This window comes from Coturnix japonica, chromosome 2, assembly GCF_054131305.1.
Source record: "Coturnix japonica strain WE chromosome 2, WE-NBRP24, whole genome shotgun sequence".
Taxonomy (NCBI): Eukaryota; Metazoa; Chordata; class Aves; order Galliformes; family Phasianidae; genus Coturnix; species Coturnix japonica.
Window position 1 is genome coordinate 28105605 of NC_140664.1, and position 12779 is coordinate 28118383.

Here is a 12779-nt window from a genome sequence, read left to right on the forward strand (position 1 = left end):
ACAGTCCAGAAATTTCCTTCACTTGTAGTGTAAATGATTACTGTGTATAACTTGTTCTTAAGTCATTGTTAGTTAGCTTATTTTATTTTTTTCATTTTTTCTAAGTGTTCTGTAGTAAGGAGCAGTCTGTGTGTATTGAGGTTGGGAGGGCTGAGGCTTACAAGTCTTGCAGTCTGCCTTTGTATCCAGGCTTAAATGTGTCTTTCTTGGGTGACCATGTGTCACATGGGTAACCAGAACTCTAGACAATGCTCTACAGAAGTATTTCAAATAGTAAGACTTTACAGGCTTGAACATGGTATCAATATGTACCTTTCACTGTTGGAAATCACTTCTATACATCCTTGTCTATGTATTCATCATATTAGAGGCCCATATTTACTCCCATGATACTGAAATCGTTTTCTTTTTTTCATTATTTCATTCTTTTGTCAGCTGGTGAACTCTCAGTTTCCAGCAGTAGTTCATGTCATTAATCATAAGTTAAAAAATCCTAACTTTAGTTATGCTGAGAACTAATAGCAAGGACCATGTCAAAGGAAAACTTGGCTGAGGATGAAAATTAGGGAGTTAAAGCACCTGGATTGAAAGTATTTCAAAGCTGCTGAGCCCCTGAAATAAAGAAATGGCTAGAGGACTCAAAAGAAAATATAAGTACTTGATGGTATAAAATGTGACACCAAGAAATTCATCAGAAAAAGTTTTCCATTGTGCTAAGTTGTCTTGAAAATAACTTATGTTGGGAAAATGTATTTTTTCTCTGTAAGCTTAAAGAGCTTTGAGAGATCAGGAAGTATGCTGTCAGTAAGGAGTAAATGCATATACCAAATCAACAAGAAAGAGAGACAAAATTTTGTGTATATTTAGTGTAGTACATACACTTTTCTGTTAAAAAGTTAAGCATTTTTGTCTGTCTGAATAAGTGATTTCTGCATTACCTAAGGCCTAGGTGCATTTCAATAAAGATGAAAATCTTTGATAAAGCTCTCAAATTTCTTATTCTTAATATGAGACACTCTGGGCTATATATCATAGTATTAAACACAATTTATAATTACAGTGAATATTCATAAATCATTGTACCATGACAGTTCTCACTTCCCAATTGCTTTTCTCTCTCGTGTTATGTTCATTAAGACATTCATCAAGAACTGCCAAGAGGTTCTAGCTTTTTAATGTAGATCAAAATGAGATTGAAACGAGAACAAAGTGGTAGGAAGCAAAGTAGCATTCAGCAGGTATGAATAATAGTGTCAGTCTGAATCATGAAGATGGAAACACTATAGAAATCTTCAAATTTAGTTTGCCAGTAGATAAATTCCTTAATATTTGCATATTGGGAAAGGAAGTATGATTGGAAAGATTTAAGCCATAATCTAAGTGGTCAGAAGCCTACAAGGAGCTGTCTCCTGTAAGCTTGTTCAGCTGGGAGTCAGGAAAAATTTTACTTTTACTTTAGCTGTAGCAGAGATTTGGCTAGTGATTGAAAGATATAATGATGGCATATCTTTGCAGAGCCCTACCCACAAGGCTGTAGGTTTTGTGGATTGAACAAGTGTTCCAGTCTTTATGAAGACTGGACTTTACAGGCTTTTTTATTACCAAATAAAACAAATTTTGAAAAATGTCAGCTCTGACCTGTTTGTTTCCTCCAGGCATCACTAAACTTGCAGATGTGTCAGAAAAGAGCGTATCAGGACAGGAAACCAATGAAACCTGAGCCACTTTCTCATTCAGAGGAGTCATCTAGGGACAATTTGAGATTTTCTTTGCTTAGAGAAAAACAATAAAGGCTGTTTTATGTCACAGCCTAGAGAAGGGTAAATGACTAATGGAAAATGTAATAGAAAAGAAAGGCTTTTGGCACCCAGTAAAAAGGGGGAAGGTTGTTTTAATCTTGCACAAGTTTAATGGATGTGACTGACCTATTTATGCTAAATTCTATAAGACATCTCTAGCATTTACTCTTGTAAACATACTGTCAGGAGGTAAGCTAAAGTACACAGGCTGGACAGCTAAGCTGTAAGTGTCTGTATGCATACATATCCTGCAGCAAATGTATGCTGTTCTTTCATTCAGTTTGAATGAATAACATTTGATTACATGAAAGAGGGGCAAAACTACTTTGCTGCAGGGTAAGAGTCTGGGCACTTTACCATGGAGCAATTAAGCTCTGGAAATTGAAATCTGAATTGTTTTATGGCAGATTATTTGTCAAGCCAACCAGCTGCTTCAAGAACACATATTGCTCACCAGAAAAATTCTTCCAGCCTTTGACCTCCTGAGCAAGGCATGAGAGCAATCAAGAAGCGATTCAACAGTTAACACTTGCTAGAGAGGTGAACAGAATTTTAGATTAAATATATGAACAGCAAATGAAGATTTTCTAATAAAAAGAATTACTAGTATTTACCGCCATTATTTCCTGTAATGTTAGGGTACTGTTACAGAAAGAGTAATACTTAACATTCTGCAACCAAGTTTCAGAAATAAAAGCATTTCAAGCAGCAGGCAATTTCTGCAGATTTCTAATGTCTTAAAGAGAAACTGTGTTTTAAACTTCCTTATGACCAGATGTTGATGTCTGTAACCTTGGAAGAAAGCACATCCTTCCCATCTTCCTCCTCTCTGCCGTCTCCATCTCCTCCAGTTCACTAAACACAAACTCCATATGGACAGGAAGGAGAGATTTCTTCCTGGTGCTAATTAACAGGAATGTTCTGGCTAAGTGCGTGTGGACGAGGCCAGATATTTTTATTTAAGAAGCGAATTACAGTGAACATTTTTCCCTGATTAGAGTTACCAGCTATGCCATCAGTTTGTGCCTTAAAGCATAAGGAAGCTCACTAGTTATTCTTAGTCATACAAAAGTCACTTCATTTTTTTAAGTGATTTGACATACTGCTACATCATCCTTATACAACTGTTGTCTAGATTCTTCCCGTGACACCATTTCTCTACAATTTATTGCTTCCCTCTTCTTTTTACACGTCTGGAGAAGTCTACAGAAGTATACAAAGGCACTTGGGTTGTATCTGATAGTCAAAGTAATAAGATGGGCTGAAAGAAAAGGTGGGCTTCAAGTGTTATTCTTGTTCTGTTCTTTCTTTTTCTAACTATTGGCTAGCCGCATAAATTCCGAATTTATCACCAGTCCTGCCAAGTCCTAGGTATAGGTGCCCCCAGCCACCCATGTCATTTGTCCTGCTTAGTATGACGACTTGCTGTCTCAGGTCAATCCCCAGCCCTCCTGAATGCACTTGGAACAAGGAGCAGTCTTGGGAGAAGGCAAGGGAAAGAGAGGTTGCAAAGGAACCAGTTTCATTTTTCCAGGATGCTTTCTCAGTTTTTCCAACATACTTTTGAGTGACATAATGAAGCGACTTTCTTAGGAGGGAAAAAATGCACATAATTAACTTTTTAAACTAATAACAGAGAACCAGTTTCCTGCGGAGAAGTAAAGCTGATGAAATCACTGTAATTTTGTCAGGCTTTCATTATGTATTGAATTAGCTAATTTACATCTAGATGCAACTTGTAGGTTGCCTAGGAAAGACTATCAAATCTGTCTACAAAGTTAGCTGGACTATCAGGCAGCTAGCCTGAGGTAACTGCAGTTTTGTCACTGCTAAGTTGCTATCTTGAAGTTCCTTCTTAAAAGCTAGCCTTAGGTATACTCCCTGAGCTGCTCATACCATGAAAGAAAGAAGTTGGTGCTACCTTAGAGCTTTAATTGCCTCCTTTTTCCTGTTCAAAATTATTCATTTGCCCCAAAAAAAGAAGAACTAACTGCAGGACACAGAACCAGACCACTACCGCCCTGCTCCAATAAATTTCTATATTGGTCTGTCCAAGTGTCCATTAGCCAAGGACAAGATGAATTAAGGTCTATCACATGGGAGTATTATCACAGCAGTCAACATTTCCATTATAAATGCTATTTATAACTGCATCATAAATATTTGTTCCATGTTGAAGTTCAGCTAACAAAATCTATACTGTGAGAACTTTTCTTATGCTGTGAAATTTCACTAGAGGATGGTAACATATTTTTAAAGAATTTTATCATACTAGTACATACTTGAATTACATTGAAAAGGGTCTTATTTTTATTTTTTAAACATACAATGCATTTTACACAATGCATGTGGGTGCAACTAGTTCTATTTGACCACATCAATTAATGCTTGCTGCTGGGCTGTGGGCTTCTTTGCTGTTCTTTTTACAGGAAATGGAGAGTCAGAGATGTATTTTAGAGGAAACAGTAGAACTCTAGAGAAAAAAAAGTGATCTTTACAGCTGCATTCCTTATTTGCCAGTGCCTGAGAAATAGATGGCTAACACACATTTTATTCAGTTGTCACGGAGTTGTTTAGGTTGATCTACGTCCGTGTCAAGGGGGGAGCAGTAGGCCCATGGGCACCCTGACCCCAAAAATGAGGAGGGAAAAGGGAAGGGGGTAGGGAGATGGGAGCTGGGCTCAAGGACACAAACAGAGCAGCGGCAACGATCTTAGGAGGAAAAAAACTTGTTTTACTAACTAAGATATCAGAATACAAGATAATATAATAATGAATAATTAAAAATGAGGCTAATAAATCAAGGAAATAAGAGAGAGAGAGGTTTCCAAAGACCGAGAAGCCTACTTTGAAATTGAAGGTGCCACGGCTTGGAAGCACACCCACACCCACTGCCAGGCAGTGAGAGAGAGCCAGTGTCACTTCCATGACATATTTCCCTCTCTGACCCTGAGGTCCTCTGGGACGTGTAGTTCTTCTTCTCTGTGCTCCACATGATGGTATGATGTGGAATACAAATAGCAAAAATTACAAAACCATGACATCAGTGAAAATCTGCAAGACAACAGAAGTAGAAAGAGTTCGAAGACAGAGAGATCTAAAAAAGATTTATGGGATTCAGATTATAGACCTGAGCAATGTAGACCAATGTAGCATTTTTTAGAATGCTGTAGAAGATCATGGTGAGAATTTGGGGTGGATGAAGATTTCTACATTTTAGTCTTGTTGCAGCTATTTACTCAGATCTTAATCTGAACAGTTGGCAAATCCGGACTTGAAGCATAACCTGCATAGAACTGGTAATTGATTCTTTTTTTTTTCTTTTTTTTTTTTTAATTTTTTTTTTATGATGATGGTGATGATGATGATGATGAGATTAGACAGGGTGAAGAGTGTAAGAAGAAAAGGAAGAGGGACCAAGAACAGAGTAATCTGTGATTCTCTGAAGGTGTAGTTAAGAAGGATAAGAAAAATGAGGGGGAAGTAAGAGGAGGGATCCCAGAATTTAACAGAGGAAAAATGTTCCAGAAAAGGAGTATGGCCAGCCGTGTAAAAGGAGGGTGAAAACAGAGTACTCACACAAGGATATCAGCAGAAGTGGCTCAAGAAGATTAGGATCAGTAAGAGTTTGTTGGGTAGCTGCCAAACTGTGAAGAGTATTGGATAGTTTTAGAAAAGCGGAACAGTAAGGGGATATTGCAAACCAAGAGTTCAGTGTGGCTAACTCAGAGATAAAGGGAGAACTGACATTATGTCAAAAAGGTGAGTGGAATGGTGATTTCTCTTTAAATACAGAAGGTTAGGAATGTATTTGGAAAGATGCCTGAATAGGATGGAAGAGTAAACAGATCACATGGCTTAATTTTACCAGAATTAAACTGATCATTGGATTTGTATGGTTCTGGCATTTCCAGTGCAGCAGTCAGTTCTATTAGCTGACTTCAGACTCAGAGCATTCCTCCTTGATTCCATTGCTTGACGTAAGACATCAGTTTTTCCAGAAATTTCATGCAGCTTAATGAATACTGTTCTGGTTTTGGAGGCATTCAAGGCAAGGTTGGATAGAGCCCTGGGCAGCCTGATCTAGTGGGTGGCAGCACTGCCTACAGCAGTGGAATTGGAGTTAGATGACTGTTAAGATCCCTTTGAAACCAAGCCATTCTCTGATTCTATGTTTTTATGAAATATTGATCCTGAATATTGAAAAATATTGAATTGACCCTTTACCCTTCATGAAAATTGGAGCACCTCCCCTATGAGGACAGGCTGAGGGAGTTGGGCTTGTTCAGCCTGGAGAAGAGAAGGTTGCAGGGTGACCTCATTGCAGCCTTTCAATACCTGAAGGGAACTTACACCCAGGAGGGGAGTAAACTCTTCAAAGGGCTGACAATAGCAGGACACAGGGAAATGGTTTTAAGTTAAAAGAGGGAAGATTTAGGTTGGATGTTAGGGGGAAGTTCTTCACTAGGAGAGTGGTTAGGCCCTGGAACAGGCTGCCCAGGGTGGTTGTGGATGCCCCGTCCTTGGAGGTGTTCAAGACCAGGTTGGACGGGGCCCTGGGCAACCTGATCTAGTAAAGGTGTATGTTTGGTGGCCCTGCCAGGCAGGGGGGTTGGAACTACATGATCCTTGAGGTCCCTTCCAACCCGGGTCATTCTGTGATTCTGTGAAAATTGATAAAACCTCAAAAAGCAGTGAATATTTTTCATATCTTCCTAGTAGTGAATCTGAATGGCACACAGTTCACAAGCATAAATACTCATGTCTAGAGCCCAAACACTGGATGTATTTTACAGAATCACAGAACCATGGGGGTTGGAAGAGATGTCAAGAGATCATCAAGTCCAATCCCCCCTGGCTAAAGCAGGTACACTACCGTAGGTTGCGCAGGTAGGCATCCATTGATTATCTTCATAGAAGGAAAATCCACAGCCTCTCTGGGCAACCTGTTCCAGTGCTCTGTCACCCTTGCTGTAAAGTTCTTCTGCATGTTTGTATGGAACTCACTGTGTTCAAGTTTTAGGCCACTGTGCCTTGTCCTATCCCTACATACCACTGAGAAGAGCTTGGCCTCATCCATTTGCCTCCCACCTCCCTTTAGATATTTATAAAAATTAATCATATCCCCCCTCAGTCTTCTTTTCCCCAGGCTGAACAGACCCAGTTTACTCAGTCTTTCCTCATAAGGGAGGTGCCCCAGGCCCTTAATCATCTTCCTTCTAGGAGTCCCTGTCTTTTTTGGACCGGGTAGCCTGGAACTGGACACAGTAGTCTAAATGTGGCCTCCCTAGGACAGAGGAGAGGGGGAGAATCACCTCCCTTGACCTGCTGGCCACATTCTTTTTAATGCACCTCAGTGGTAGACTTGATTTTTTATTACTGCTAAAATAAAAAGGCGTTAAGAATAAAACAGAGCAAGGAAGTAAAATCTGCTCTTCCTACATGTTTGTGTGCGACCCAAGAGGCAGTGTATCTGACACAGCTTCAACAGTCTATTAACATTTTTTGTCTCACTGAGAACATGTTTTAATGTGGAATAAAAAAGCAAATCAGTGACTGATACACAAAAGGGGAGGATCTACTAAGAGAACAATAAATAACAGAGCCATAAGTATTTCGTTTTTAATATAAAGCTTGATAGACAAATCAGACCTGTTTTGATTCTGAACTTCACTGAATTTGTTTGATTTTCTGGTTTAGCTAAAAAAAGACATGACAACTACTAATTCATAATGTTTTCAAAAGGAAGATCAGCTGCGTATAGGTAGTTTTCCTGTCTGATTATAAGAGGAATGGTGAAAATTGTTGATGAGAAAAAAAAAAAAAAAAGAAAAAAGAAAAAAGAAAAAGTGAAAAATAGCAAGGAGAGAAAAACCTAATAAAATGACATAGAAATTGGTAGTCATTTCACTCTAGTCTTCACAGACTAGCAAAGTATCATGGGTGGCATGTTGTGTATTTTTATAGTGTGGTCAACAGTGTTATTTAAATGAAAAGGTAGTAGTGAAGTGATATGCTGAAATCACAAGCTGCAACAGATTAGAACGAATGTCTGTAATATTTCACATCTAGGAGAAACTGGGTGCTGTTATTCACTCCATGAATTATTCACCAAATTAGTTGGTAGAAATACCAGACTTAGTATTTAAGATGAAGACAGTGACCTCTTCCTCAGAAATGCTATGAGAAGCCCTTTGGGACTGGCAGACTCATGCAGTTTGAGATGAGATGTGAACCAGCTCCTGTTGAAGTCAGTTGCCAAACCCCTATTGAACAGGATGGTAGCCACACTCTTGAAATGTGATACAGGGGGAGAAGCAGCTGATACTATTCCAGTCTGCATATACAGAAGAAGCACGTCATGGAGAAGAGGAGTAATAGTCCTTCTTCTGCATGACGCAAGTGACATTCTGAAATACTATGTCTAACTTCGGGCATCATCGTACAAGGAAGGTGTGGGCACCCTTAGAAAAAGGATAAAAGAAATGTGATTTTACTGGGTAAAAAAAGTCTATTACTAGCAGACTCTTTACACAATTAATCTCTTCAGAGAATATGCAATTATGATAACAGAATTAAAGCTTTTCACTTCTGCACATCTTTTATGATCAACATAAAAGAACCTGAAAACACCACTGCTGTAGTTAACATTTGCTAAATTTTCCAGTGACTTTTTTCCAGCTTTCAGAAAATGAGTTCCCACAGAGGTTCACATATTCTTCTGAGTGATAACAGTGAAACATATGTTGGTCCTAGGCTTCAGCCTGCCTATTGCCTCAGTGCAGCCTGGCTGAAGTAGCCTCTTTTTTCAGTGGAAAAGCTAAAAACATACTTCTCTGGTTAGTTCATATTAAACAGTCTGCAGGTTCCAAAGAATACAGGTGCATTATAGTACATGTGTTATTTAACTGCAAACATTCACATTAACTACAAAGTGTACATTGTCCAGCCAGTAAGAATGAAGCCTGTTCTAAATACAAGAGCCCTATGCCAAAACCATAGTCTTGTAGAACAGGTTCTGCCAGTATTCATCAGCAGTGAGCTAGGGTAAGTAAAGAAAGCCCTGCAGTAATTAAGATTGCCAGTCATGAGCAATTTCTATACCCATAAGCTGATGTCCCAGTGAGGTGACGTGCAGCGCTCACTCTTCTGTCTATCAGGTGGGATAAGTCTGTTTCAAGTTTCTAGTGAGAACAAAATTATTTATTGCAAAATCTAGGGGGATACAAAATAAAAAAACACTGTTTATTTATTATATTCAGATATGTTTATGATTGGATGACTCAAATTCAAATATCCAGGAACTGCTAACTGCCTGGGTTTCTTACAGATTGGAGTGGCATTCATGCTCCTGTTCTGTCATCCTACTTCAGGACTCACAAGTTTGTGATATTGTATATGATTTGGACCACTTGCTGGAAGTCCATTTCCTTTTTTTTATTATTATTATTTTTGTCATTGCAGTTGCTAAGAGCTCAAGTCTAGGTGCTTGATTAGATGCGTTAATATTTTCAAGAGATTTCTTACAGCATTGTGAGATAACAGAATACCATGATCTTTTCAACAAATGTCTTTTTAAACTGAGAATCAAGCACTCTGTGTGAAATGCAGATAGTCATCCATTCACTGGCCATGGTCTTCTGGTGTGCAAACATCAGAGCAGAGTAAACACAGAAGCTTGAGAACTACCCTTTGGTTCTGTCAGGTGTGTACATATCCCTGATGCGTGTCCAGTAAATAAGTAACTCAGCACTCTTGATCTTTGTGAGAGGAAGTGTTTGATGTGGGCTTTTGGAAGGCCACATCATTTCTTTTTATGTCAAAATCAGGAAAATAAAGTATTGGCAGTATTTACAGTGTCTAGCTACTTGGAAATTATTTATTCTACTACATGATAAAGGGATAAAGTAGTTGAGAGTTCAATCTGACTGAAGTGACTACGCTGCATCAGCGCTTGCTGCAGCCTGACTTCCAGCCAATCTGTGCTTCCCAGCTCTACCCACATCATAAGCACCTCCTGATCAAACGTTCACTGCGCTGTCAGAAATGTGAACACAACCTCAGCAAACCAGAATTCAACCCAACATCCATCAAATTCAAGATCCAGATGGTTGCTGTTAACTACATCCCTGAAGTGAGAATCATGTCTATTCCCAACCTGCGCTATTTGATAAAGAGGAGCTTGAGTGTTTGAAGCTGTATATGAGACAATTAATGAGCAATTTCTCCAATTTCCACCAATTATGCCTTATTTAAGGAAGGAAAGTTGCATTTAAGGCTACATTGTTTAACAATACTAACTTTAAATCTTATTTGTAAGTGAACCATTTGGTATTCTATCTTTTACATCCCTGGTTGATAATGTGGCTTTTGTCAGGTTGTGGCAATTACATATTATTATGCACTATCTGTGTTACACTCTGAGGTCACATTGGTAGTACATAACTTGAAGGACAGCAGGCTGCCAGATCAAATCTCAACAGGTCCAAAAAATTAAATGCATGTAGGCATCATTCTACATGACATTCATGGATCTAGTGAGTGTTGGCACATGTTAGTTTCCCTTCTTGCCTACAGTGCAATCAGAGTAAAAAAGCTACCAGGAGTATCGCTTAAGGAAAAAGTAATTTTAACAGCATGAATATTCTGAATTAAGGAATTATTAGGAATATATATGTGCATCACTGGGAACAGGGCATTTCTTTCAAGGAGAATCCCACCTCCAAATTGACAATCAAGTCAGATACCCTCTTGCTGTCTGAGACCCAGACATCTTGCATATTTTTCTGCATTTCTCCAGCCTTTAAACAGCTGTTCCCTTCCATGCCCTGCTGCTGAGATGCTGTAATTGTCACAAAGGCGCTGCAGACATCTCGGGGGATAACATCGTAAACTTCTGTATCTAAATCAATCAGAACATATAATCTCTCAGAGTCCTGTGCCTCTTTGAGCACCTTGGATTATAGTCATCAGTTTCTCTATGGCTGTAATCCCACTCCCTCATACTCCAGGCCTTCTGTCCCATTGCAGCCTGCCAAGATGGCTGACCCGGCTGCCAAGCGTTGCTGAAGCCATAACCATAGCTACGCTCTGCTGAGTTCATCAACACATTCTACACATGATATTGCATAACCATCCATTCATTTAGTCAGAATTCAAGCCAGCAGTCTACCAGTTAAAAGCTTTTTTTTTTTTTTTTTTCCCTGTTAACAAGTATTACCTTTATAAAATTAAGAATAAAACAGAGGAAGTACTGGTGATGTTAATTATAGTTCTTTCCCCCCGCTACACACATCCACAATGGAGCAATAATAAAAAGCTCTGTCTTTATAAATCTTACTGAATATAGTTATTTGCACTTTCTTAGTGACTCACTGAATCTCTTCTTCTAACAGACCGATAAATTATTATATTTCCCTCACCTAGTTTCAATCCTGAATACTGAGGAATAATTATAAAATAGGTGTCCTGCTGTGAAAAATCCAATTTTGGATAATTGCAGGGGAAGGAAAAAAATGGTACTGGATTAATTGATCTTTATGAATGTTCATTGCAGTAGCAAATATGATGAGATCACAGATATTATTGCCAGTGGTAATACTTTAGAAAATTATTGATCACATCAGAAGATAGCAAACCAAGTGATTTTCACTTTTCTATTTCTCAAACAGTAAATAGCAATTTCTGTTAAAAACAGCATTTAAAAAAATAGTACAGTGCTTTTAGAAACAAAAGGCTTAAAATTTGGTTCAGTAGTATTATGACCTGGTTTTCTTCTAGGATGTAATGAGTATTCATAACTAACAATTTCTTTCTCTTTTGTTGTTTTCTGTTTTATAGTTTTAGACTGTGAACATTTCAGAACAAATGATTTCTCATATTATTCTAGAAATGCTCAGGAGTTAAAAAAGAGACCTCTAATCTTGACAGATTTGAGCATCTCTTCAGATAATTACCATGAATAATATGTACTGAAGTTTGCATATGGATTGCAGCATCTGACTTCAGCGACCAGTGGAAGAAATTTGATTTTGTTACCATTACTCCACAGACAATCAAGTAAATCTTGTAGGGAGAGTATAGAAGGCTTGTCTCAAGAACAAAATCAGTCTCTGTGGTAAAGAACACATCAACCTCTAGGTTTTAAGTATAGTTATGCAAGTTATGATGACCTAATTAAGCAAAGTCTCACAGGAAATGCCAAGTAATTCTCAAATTAGCATTTTTGCAGAGTGTAATTACAGCACTTTCCATCCAAATCCCTTTTAAGTGATTTAAAGGTTATGGTTTGGCCTTCAGAAATAAAAGCGAGAGGAGACAGAGGATGCTGTACCTCTTGCACAAAAGCCAGAAAGTTTACTGGTGGAGTGTCAGTCAACCAAGAGGACCAGGTTCTGTATAGCCTGTACTTAGCCTATAGAGTTTTAGAGGACCTGCATCAGTCACACATAGTCCTGGATGCAGGACTAGGCATCCACTGCCCTACTATGGTGAGAGGCTCTTGTTTGTATTGCTTAGTGTCTTAAACATAGCTCAGAAAAAACTGCTCTCTGTAGAATGAGACCTTATGTCCTAGTGAAGTTTTGCACGACATTCTCTCCCTGAAGGAACATACCTGGCACCATGAAAAGGCTTCCTGTGGAGGTTACTTATTGATATCAATAGAATTCTGTCCTAAGTAATTTTTGTTCAGGGAAAAGCATTCAAACCTGTATATCTGTTGCTTGAGATCCTTTGTACATATAAGCCAAATAAGCACATCTAAGGTCATACTGGAGTACATGGAAAGCTGCAAGAGACTAGGATCAATGGATTAATTCTCAGAGGATTTTGTGCTACGTTGAACTAAAATGTGCTAGAATATAGTATATTTAACTTGCCTAATACTATTTTAATTCAGTATTCTAGTATATATATTAATTCTGCATAATAGTAAAGGACTATTTTATTTTTAGTAAAAGAAAACAAAATGGGTGTTCT

The 12779-nt window shown here is 38.4% G+C and overlaps 1 protein-coding gene across 6 annotated transcripts in view; it reads left to right on the forward strand.

The window, feature by feature from the left end:
- JPH1 (junctophilin 1) overlaps positions 1 to 12779 on the forward strand; it is an 82397-nt gene that overhangs the window by 54012 nt on the left and 15606 nt on the right. The gene's annotated exons all lie outside the window — the stretch shown is intronic.